This window comes from Phoxinus phoxinus, assembly GCF_949152265.1.
Source record: "Phoxinus phoxinus genome assembly, chromosome: 2".
Lineage (NCBI taxonomy): Eukaryota > Metazoa > Chordata > Actinopteri > Cypriniformes > Leuciscidae > Phoxinus > Phoxinus phoxinus.
The window spans coordinates 53,623,815-53,635,252 of NC_136877.1; the positions used below are offsets into that span (position 1 = coordinate 53,623,815).

Consider the following 11,438-nt stretch of genomic DNA (forward strand, 5'->3'; position numbering starts at 1 on the left):
TCAGCGGCGAGGGACCGTCAGTGTGCGATATTGTAGATCAATATAGGCTATTGTAGATCAATATAGGCTATTGTAGATCAATATAGGCTATTGTAGATCAATATAGGCTATTGTAGATCAATATATCGATGATAAAGAGTAAAGAGAGACGCGCTCCCTGAACAACAGCGTGCGTTTATTAATACAGCAAGTGTGTTTAACATGGACATGATGATGAAACGTCATATAATCATTGTTAGTGAAAATAAATGTATTAATTTAGATTAGTTTGGAGGAGGAGGAGGAGAGACGCTTCATCAGCCGGTTCTTCTGCTCATGGAAGATTAATCTGATCTTTTCTGTTGTTTAAGGGATGGATCTGATCCTCTAGGGTTTGAGAGTCATTTATTCTATCTTTTTTATTATTAATAAAAGTGTTTGGAGATCTTCAGAGATTGGAATTAAAATATTGTACATTTTAATTGGCAAAATATCAAAATAGTGAAAACTTGATATCTATATTACAATGTACACAATCTGACAATCCCTGTTGGTATAAACATGTCACACTCTGATTGCGTTACATTGTCAGAATCTTATTGTATCTCCACTATCTGTGAGGTTAGATCAGTCTGTTCACAACACTTTCATCTAATCTAACCCTCTATGGTACACATTATATTATAACCATGACATATTTCTTCAAATAAGTTATTACATGATTAATTCAATTTATATAGGGAAATGCTGTACCACAATGGAATCTAGTCCAAAAAAAATATTTTTCTATAAAATTATGATTTTCTTTTCTATTATATACTAGATTTATTCAAATATATTCTAATTTCTAGACTTGCATACCAGGAACTCATGCAATCGCTATCATTCCCAATCATTTGTCTAACTCATCCTCTCATCATGGAAGAGCGAACTCTATTGCCCTTTCCCTAAAATACTGCTATTCATTTCTGAAAAGAAGAAATCAATGTATTATTATTTATACATAAATACAACTATACTACAATAAACAATTCATTCAAATAAAAAAGTAACTGCAATCTGCAACGCCATAAAGGGTTCATTTTTGTCCATGCAACAGAAACGTTCATTTTCAGTTAATGAGTTTCTCACATTTCTGCATTTTCTCATTCTGACAGCATCAAATCCAGCCAATCAGCTGACGGCTCCCAAACCAGCCCAATAGAAGAAGAGCAAGACATCAGACGAGGAGTCGTGAAGGAGTGCAGTCTTCAGACAGGTATCTCAAACATCTCAAACATCTCATCAGGTGTCCGTCATTCCTGCGCTTGAGTTTGTGTTAGTGTTGAGATCAACTTCTGTTCATCACACAGAATTATCACATATCTTCAGAACACTTATAATAACGCACACAAGTCATGTGCACTACTCTTATGACGAGTGCACGTTGCTTTTTTAAAATATAATTGTAAAGCTCAACCGTTTCTGAACATCTCCTCCTGTGTTTGCCTGAAGAAAGACAGTCTTAAGTCAAGTCAGCTTTATTTATATAGCGTTTATTACAATACAGAGTGTTTCAAAGCAGCTTTGAATGAATTAATGAAAACCTTTATTGCCCCGAGGGGAATTTGTTTTACACTCATGGGAGCCACAATAAACATAAACACAACAAACATAGAATAAAACAACAACAATAACACAACAAATAGTGACATAGAATTATCAATTCAACAACTTAAGGAATCAATAGATAGATATATATTCAATAATATGCATTTAAAATGTTCAACAGCTTAAAGGAATCAATAAATAGATATATAGATGTAGGAGCCATTTTAATGAGAGTAACATTTTTGTCCACGGGGTGGTGCTGTGTATAAATTAGATCCCCTGAGCAACAGGTGGTGGCGTTGGTGATTGGGAAGCACACAGTTTTTGACCGCACAACAGAGTAGCTTGTAAGGTGGATTTTAGTATACGGTCCAAAAGGTATGGCTTCGTGTGTACATGTGAACAAGGAAAGGACACAGCTGTGTTTTTGGAGCTGTGTCTTCTCCAAGCTGTGCTTGTTACGCCTTGAGACAGACAGCAAAGGACAATCAAGCAGGCTTCCCAGCTAAGGTAGTTGACACCATTACCAATAACTTTTACGTGGATGACTGTCTGAAGAGCGTCGCTTCTGAGGAAGTGGCTATCTCTATGGTTGCTAATCTCACTGTTCTCTGTCAAAAAGGAGGTTTCCGTTTAACAAAATGGATCAGTAACAGTCGCAAAGTGTTGCAGTCGGTTTCTGAGGAACACCGAGCTAAGGATATACAGCAGCTGGATCTGGATCGAGACAAACTGCCTGTTAAAAGAGCTTTAGGTCTTCAGTGGAGTGTGGAAACTGACACCTTTCAATTTAAGATTTCCTTGAAAAATCAACCATGCACTAGGAGAGGCATTTTATCGGTGGTGAGCTCTGTCTTTGATCCCTTGGGTTTTCTGGCACCACTTATTCTGCCTGCTAAAGTACTTTTTCAGGAGTTGTGCAGACAGAACTTGGGCTGGGATGATGCCGTACCATCAATCTATCAAAAAAAATGGAACCATTGGATTCTTGAGTTGGACAGAATTGCAGGATTCCAGGTGAACCGATGTTTTAAAGCTATAGAATTTGAATTGCCCTCCCATGCTCGTTTACATCACTTCGCCGATGCTTGCGAAGATGGATACGGCACAGTTTCCTATATTAAGATGCAGAATAGTGCGAACAAGGTACATGTAGCTTTCTTGCTGGGCAAAGCCAGAGTTACACCACTGAAACCGGTGACCATACCTCGTTTGGAACTTACAGCGGCTGTCCTGGCTGTCAAGGTTGACATCATGCTAAAGAAGGAGCTGCAACTTTCGTTGGAGGATTCTGTCTTTTGGACGGACAGCATGACTGTTCTTAATTACATCAAGAATGAAGACAAACGGTTTCATACATTCGTTGCTAATAGGGTGTCCTACATAAGGGACAGAACACAACCTCATCAGTGGAGATACGTGCCCACTAAAGAAAATCCAGCAGATGATGCATCTCGTGGTTTGAAAGCAAAACATTTTCTGAGCAATAAGCGATGGTTTGATGGTCCCAGTTTTCTCTTGAAGCCGAGTGAGACACATTTTCCAACAAGTGATCTGATATCGACGGATGACCCAGAGATTAAAAAGGAGTGGAAAGTCAATGCTGTGATTTTACAGGATGGACAGAATGCCACAAGTCGGCTTATTCATTACTTCTCCGATTGGAAACGTCTAAAGGATGCAGTCGCCTGGTATTTAAAACTGCAGAAGCTTCTGATAGAGCTGAGTCGTAAACGAAAAAAGCTGTCGTTGGAGCAGATTGACAGTGTCGCTGTGGATGTAAAGGTACAGAAATTTAAAGCATCTTTTTGCAGACAAAGTTTGACACTGGAGGATCTTTCTGTGGCTGAGCATGGCATAATTCGTTTCAGTCAACAGGAACAATTCCACGAGGAAATTGCTGAACTCAAGGGTAGAAACGTTGGTGTTAAAGGAAACAGTAATGTTTATAGTCTGGATCCTGTGTTGTGTGAGGGACTGTTGCTGGTGGGAGGAAGACTTGGTAAATCAGCTATGCCGATTGAAAGAAAACATCCCATCTTGTTATCTAAGGATCAGCATGTGTCCCATCTCATACTGCGAGACATTCATGAAGAGTTGGGTCATAGTGGCAGAAATCAGATGCTTTCCAAGCTCCAGTTTAAGTATTGGATTACAAACGCTAACTCTGTTGCAAGAAAGATAATAACCAAGTGTGTCATCTGTAGACGTTATAAAGGGAAGTTGGGTGAACAGAAGATGGCTGTCACGATCCACACGCAGGAAACACAAAAGATCCAATAATGCAGTAAAGAGTTTTAATGGGGAAATCCGTACTCACAAACAGTCCAGGCAGGGGTCAAAACCATAAGAACAATCCAAACATAAAACAAGAACAGAACAAGAAACCAGGACTCGGAAGTGGCGTGATAATGGACAAGGACTCCGTGACACATACTAAAACAGACAGGGTATATATACACAGGGAATAGACAATGATAATGGGGAAATGGCTGAGTGCAATGATCAGTGATTAGGAAACAGCCGAGTGCAATGAGACGACAAGGATCGTGGGAAATGTAGTTCACTAGTGTGATGGACACCGTGAGGAAGGAGGACATCTAGTGGTGACCCAAGGAACATAAACCAGACACTGTGACATAACCCCCCCTCTACGGAGCGGCTACCAGACGCTCCAAGACCCACAAAAAACAAACAAAACAAAAGTCCAGGCGGGAGGTGGAATGGTGGAGGATCAGGGGGAGGGATGGAGGGCCAGGACCATGAAGGGGAACAGGAACAGGGGATGACAACTTAATCGGCGGCCGTGGCGAAGCAGACAGTCCATCTGGCGGCCAGGACGGAGAGGACCCCTCGGGCGGCCGCGGCGGTGAAGACCCCTCGGGCGGCCACGGCGGTGAAGACCCCTCGGGCGGCCACGGCGGTGAAGACCCCTCGGGCGGCCACGGCGGTGAAGACCCCTCGGGCGGCCACGGCGGTGAAGACCCCTCGGGCGGCCATGGCGGAGACGACCCCTCGGGTGGCCACGGCGGAGACGACCCCTCGGGTGGCCACGGCGGAGACGACCAGGGTGAAGACGACCACTCGGGCGGCCATGGCGGAGACGACCAGGGTGAAGCCGACCACTCGGGCGGCCATGGCGGTGAAGACCAAGGCGGAACAGAGACAGACCCTGGCTCAGGAACTGCAACAGACACCACCAGCTCAGGAACTGCAACAGACACCACCGGCTCAGGAACTGCAACAGACACCACCGGCTCAGGAACTGCAACAGACACCACCGGCTCAGGAACTGCAACAGACACCACCGGCTCAGGAACTGCAACAGACACCACCGGCTCAGGAACTGCAACAGACACCACCGGCTCAGGAACTGCAACAGACACCACCGGCTCAGGAACTGCAACAGACGCCACCGGCTCAGGAACTGCAACCGACGCCACCAGCTCAGGAACTGCAACAGATGCCACCGGCTCAGGAACTGCAACAGACACCGGCTCAGGAACTGGCTTGACGTAAAGCTCAGGCTCGGCAGACGTGACGTGAAATCCAGGCTCGGCAGACGTGTGTCCCCTCCATGCATGCAGTACTGCCAATGTATAGAAAAGGAAAACAGCCCTCTTGGCCATGGCAGGACTTACGGGAACAGCGTCTGGCACAGGAACCGTCTCTGCATCGGCAGACGTGACGTGGACAGTCTCTGGAACGGCCGACGTGACGTGGACAGTCTCTGGAACGGCCGACGTGACGTGGACAGTCTCTGGAACGGCCGACGTGACGTGGACAGTCTCTGGAACGGCCGACGTGACGTGGACAGTCTCTGGAACGGCCGACGTGACGTGGACAGTCTCTGGAACGGCAGACGTGCTGTGCCTCCTCCACGCATGCAGTACCGCCACCACATAGAAGAGGAAGACCGCTCTCTTGGCCGTGGCAGGACTGATGGTGGGCGGCTCCGAGACAATCTCAGGGACGACAGCGGGCTGCTCGGAGGGGACGGCCTCCGGGACGACAGCGGGCTGCTCGAAGGGGACGGCCTCCGGGACGACAGCGGGCTGCTCGGAGGGGACGGCCTCCGGGACGACAGCGGGCTGCTCGGAGGGGACGGCCTCCGGGTCCTTGGGGAGGCTGAAGGTCTTCCTCCTCCGCCGTTTCTGACGAAAATGTGCCGGTTCCGGACTGGACGGGCACCACGGCGAACAGAGCTCTGGGCTGGGCGAAATCAGCGGAGGGTGGAACTCTGGGCTGGATCTCACCAACCCAGGGCCGAAGGGGGGCCAAGGTGGAGGGTGGTGTTGGCCTTGTTCTCGACCACCTCCTCCTCCTCTGTGACCTCCCCGGGTCCCACGAAAAATAACCAGACGGGTCCCCTTAAAACAATCCCTCCTCTCCCGCTCGATGGCTGGGGAAGAGAAGCTGGAACTCATACTGCTGGATCTAGGCTTGACGGAGTCCTTCTGTCACGATCCACACGCAGGAAACACAAAAGATCCAATAATGCAGTAAAGAGTTTTAATGGGGAAATCCGTACTCACAAACAGTCCAGGCAGGGGTCAAAACCATAAGAACAATCCAAACATAAAACAAGAACAGAACAAGAAACCAGGACTCGGAAGTGGCGTGATAATGGACAAGGACTCCGTGACACATACTAAAACAGACAGGGTATATATACACAGGGAATAGACAATGATAATGGGGAAATGGCTGAGTGCAATGATCAGTGATTAGGAAACAGCCGAGTGCAATGAGACGACAAGGATCGTGGGAAATGTAGTTCACTAGTGTGATGGACACCGTGAGGAAGGAGGACATCTAGTGGTGACCCAAGGAACATAAACCAGACACTGTGACAATGGCAGACCTTCCAGTGGAAAGGATCACCCCTGACCTGCCACCTTTTACTAACGTTGGAGTGGATTTTTTCGGTCCTGTGAAGTAAAAAGGGGACGAAGTAAAGTGAAACGCTATGGAGTGATTTTTACTTGTATGGCAAGTAGAGCTGTCCATTTGGAAATGGCATACTCCCTAGATACAAGGCAAGGCAAGGCAAGGCAAGGCAAGGCAAGTTTATTTATATAGCACATTTCATACACAGTGGTAATTCAAAGTGCTTTACATAGAAGAAATAAAAATAAAAATAATTACATAGATAATAAAAGAAATAAGAATAATTAAAACAGTTTAGAAAATAAAATACAGTGCAAACAGTCGGACGAACAGTGGCACAGTGCTCATTCAGTAAATGCAAAGCTAAACAGTGGTAATTCAAAGTGCTTTACATAGAAGAAATTAAAATAATCAAAAGAAATAAGAATAATTAAAACCGTGTCTGAGATGGAAGTGATTGAGCAGGTTTGCGGTGCCACTGGACCTACAATCCAGGGACGTCCTCTGCTGGGGTGGTGTACCACACCAGTATTGCCCCACTGGGCCCCCACAGAGCACGTTTCACTTTTGCTGTTTTAAACAAACAGCGAACCTCTATACTCTCCGTAGTATAGATAATCTTCACTCGCCTCGTCGGAGTGAAGCTCTCCCGTTCCCCTTCAAAATCTCTTCCAATCAGACAGCCCTGATAATTAATAATCACCCCTATCTGAGATGGAAGCGATTGAGCAGGTTTGCGGTGCCACTGGACCTAATCCAGGGACGTCCTCTGCTGGGGTGGTGTACCACACCAGTATTGCCCCACTGGGCCCCCACAGAGCACGTTTCACTTTTGCTGTTTTAAACTAACAGCGAACCTCTATACTCTCCGTAGTATAGATAATCTTCACTCGCCTCGTCGGAGTGAAGCTCTCCCGTTCCCCTTCAAAATCTCTTCCAATCAGACAGCCCTAAAAATTAATAAAATCTTCCTGAATCACAGTTTGGAAAATAAAATAAAAAAATAAAATACAGTGCAAACAGTCGGACGTATTTTATATAGACCGGTAGCTATTATAGATCTTTCTTTTAAAAGGATCTTCTTACAACTTACATGCATCAACTTTCTTTTCTCTTTCAATCTTCTTACCATCTATCAACTTTCTATTCTCTTTCAATCTTCTTACGACTTGCCATCTATCAACTTTCTATTCTCTTTCAATCTTCTTACGACTTGCCATCTATCAACTTCCTTTTCTCTTTCAATCTTCTTACTTCCTTTTCTCTTTCAATCTTCTTACTTACCATCTATCAACTTTCTATTCTCTTTCAATCTTCTTACGACTTCCCTGTATCAACTTTCTTTTCTCTTTCATTTACTTGCACATTCTTTTCACTTTCCTTAGCCCAGCATTCACATTCTTAGCTCTTTCTCAGACTAAAACTTTAATATCGAACAGTGGCACAATGCTCATTCAGTAAATGCAAAGCTAAACAGATGTGTTTTGAGTCTGGATTTGAATGTGGCTACTGTAGGAGCACACCTGATCTCTTCTGGAAGCTGGTTCCAGCTACGGCTGGCATAATAGCTAAAAGCGGACTCTCCTTGCTTCGAGTGAACCCTTGGTATTTCTAGTTGATGTGATCCTAATGATCTGAGTGATCTGTTGGGTTTATATTCAGTGAGCATATCTGCAATGTATTTAGGACCTAGGCCATTAAATGATTTATATACCAGTAATACTACTTTAAAATCAATCCTAAATGTGACTGGAAGCCAGTGTAAAGACCTGAGGACTGGTGTGATGTGTTCAAATTTTCTGGTTCTGCTCAGGATCCTGGCGGCAGCGTTCTGTACGAGCTGCAACTGTCTTATGGTCTTTTTGGGAAGGCCAGTGAGGAGTCCATTACAATAATCCACCCTGCTGGTGATGAAAGCATGCACAAGTTTTTCTAAGTCCTGACTGGAAACAAAGCATCTAATTCTTGCAATATTTTTCAGATGATAATATGCTGATTTAGTTATTGCTTTGACATGACTACTGAAGCTAAGGTCTGACTCTAGAGACACACCAAGATTCCTGACTTGATTTTTAGTTGTTTGACCTCTAGAGTGGAGGTATGCGTTCACCTTGAGAACTTCATCTTTGTTTCCAAACGCAATGACTTCAGTTTTGTCTTTGTTTAACTGAAGAAAGTTTTGGCACATCCAGCTGTTTACTTCATCAATGCATTGGAATAGGGAGTCAATGGGGCTGTAATCGTTAGGCGATAGGGCTAAGTAGATCTGTGTGTCGTCTGCATAGCTGTGGTAAGAGATTTGGTTCTTTCTCATTATTTGGCTCATTGGGAGCATGTACAGGTTGAATAGGAGTGGCGCAAGAATTGAGCCTTGAGGAACTCCGCATGTCATGGATGTCCACTCAGACTTATGGTCTCCTATACTCACATAGTAACCTCTCTCTTCTAAGTATGACCTGAACCATTTTAGGACTATCCCAGAAAGACCCACCCAGTTTTCCAGCCTGTCAAGAAGTATGTTGTGATCAACAGTGTCAAATGCAGCACTGAGGTCGAGTAGCACCAACACTGATAATTTGCCTGTATCAGTATTTAAGCGAATATCGTTAATTATCTTTATGAGCGCTGTCTCTGTGCTGTGATGCGATCGGAAACCAGATTGAAAATTGTCAAAGTATCCATTCGAGCTTAAGAATTTGTTCAGCTGATTGAAAACAACTTTTTCAATGATCTTGCCAATGAAAGGAAGATTTGAGATCGGTCTATAATTGCTTAATATAGTCTTATCCATATTACTCTTTTTCAGGAGGGGTTTGACCACTGCAGTTTTCAGGGAGTTTGGAAAACTTCCAGAGAGAAGTGAGGCATTTACCACTTCTAGGAGATCTGCTTCTAAGCCGTTTAACACACTTTTGAAGAAAGATGTGGGAAGAGCGTCAAGGGCGCAGGTTGATGTTTTAAGGTGCTGTACGGTTTCTTCTAAAATTTTGCCATCAATTTCTTTGAAATCAGACATAGTAACTACTTTCTCAGGTTGTGGTCTGATCTGTCTGACCCCAGTGCAACTCAAGGATGTGCTGATCACCTTTCTGATATTATTGATTTTCTCAGAGAAGAAAGAAGCGAACTCACTGCACTTGCTGTCTGAGAGCATTTCACTGGGAATCTGGCTCGGGGGGTTTGTCAGTCTCTCTACAGTAGCAAAAAGAGTGCGTGTGTTGTTTAAGTTGCTGTTAATAATATTTGAGAAGAAAGTCTGTCTAGCTTTGCCTAATTCCATATTGAAAGCATGGATGGTGTCTTTGTAGATGTTATAGTGGACTACAAGTTTTGTCTTCCGCCACATGCGCTCTGCTTTTCTGCATTGTCTTTTCATATTTTGCACTGCTGTTGAGTTTCTCCAAGGTGCTTTTTGTCTACCACTCTTCCTGACTTTCACAGGAGCAATATCATCAATTACACTTTTAACTTTTGAGTTAAAAGAATCAAGGAGAAAATCAACAGAGTCAGCAGATATGCTTGGTGTTAAAGATATAGCCTTCATAAATAGTACACTAGTGTTCTCATTTAAGCATCTCTTCTTGACAGACACAGATCTAGCTTCAATGGCAGGAGAGATCAATATATCAAAGAAAATACAGAAATGATCAGACAGTGCTACATCCTTAATAACAATCGATGAAATGTTTAGACCCTTACTGATAAGTAAATCTAGAGTGTGTCCACGATTGTGTGTCGGTCCATGTACATGCTGAGTCAGATCAAAAGTTTTTAAAACAGTTTTGATTTCTTTTGCCATATTGTTTTCTGCATACAGACTCATGTATTAATGCCTTGCGCAGATTTGTCTGTCGTCGTGGACGGGTCATGCACATGAGGTCTGATAATGGGACAAATTTTATCGGAGCTGAGCGGGAGTTAAAGGAGGCTCTCACCGCATTAAACAATGAGAAGGTTCAAAGAGCCTTGCTGCAGAAGGGAGTTCAATGGAGCTTCAATCCTCCTACGGGCTCTCATTTCGGAGGAGTATGGGAGCGCATAATTCGAATGGTGAGACACATTCTTTTATGCAGTCCTTCGGCAACAAACATTGGATGACGAGGCCCTGCAGACTGTATTATGTGAAGCTGAAGCTATTTTGAACGATCGACCGATCTCTAAACTATCTAACGATCCTAGTGATTTGGAAGCCCTCACACCAAATCACATCCTGCTCATGAGAGGAAATCCTGCGTTACCACCTGGGTTGTTTGAAAGATCTGATCTGTATGCCAAAAGGAGATGGAGACAGGTGCAATATATTTCCAATCTCTTCTGGAAAAGATGGATACAAGAATACTTACCCTTATTGCAAAAGCGACAAAAGTGGAACAAAGAACGAAGAAGTTTTACTCCCGGAGACATCGTGATTATTGCTGATTCTACAGCACCACGTGGTTCATGGCTACTTGGAAGAGTTGTAGATACCTACCCTGACAACAAGGGTTTGGTACGTGCAGTATTAGTTCAAACTAAAAGTAACATCTTAGAACGTCCAATTAACAAGCTTTGTCTTCTATTAGACGCAGACTAACATAGGGCATTCAACATGTATGGTACAATTGTGCAAAAAAGGTAATTGCTATGTATGGCTCCGTTTGTATGAGATTGTAATTGTTATGCCAATATGTCATATTCAATTAAGGGGCCGGTGTGTAGGAGCCATTTTAATGAGAGTAACATTTTTGTCCACGGGGTGGTGCTTGGTATAAATTAGATCCCCTGAGCAACAGGTGGTGGCGTTGGTGATTGGGAAGCACACAGTTTTTGACCGCACAACAGAGTAGCTTTTAAGGTGGATTTTAGTATACGGTCCAAAAGGTATGGCTTCGTGTGTACATGTGAACAAGGAAAGGACACAGGAAGTTTGCGATCATGTTTAATGGAGCACAAGTAATAAAGAGACATTTTTTATGCATCTACATCCGTCTGCATGGACT

At 43.9% G+C, this 11,438-nt stretch overlaps 1 protein-coding gene across 2 annotated transcripts in view; it reads right to left on the reverse strand.

The window, feature by feature from the left end:
- Positions 1-6,153, reverse strand: part of LOC306993517 (putative C-type lectin domain family 20 member A) — a 431,197-nt gene extending 425,044 nt beyond the window's left edge. For both annotated transcript variants that reach the window (XM_079603350.1, XM_079603349.1), the window contains exon 1: positions 6,105-6,153. The gene's annotated coding sequence lies outside the window, so the exon portion shown is untranslated. The remainder of the gene's footprint in view (positions 1-6,104) is intronic.
- Between the last annotated feature and the right edge of the window lie 5,285 nt (positions 6,154-11,438).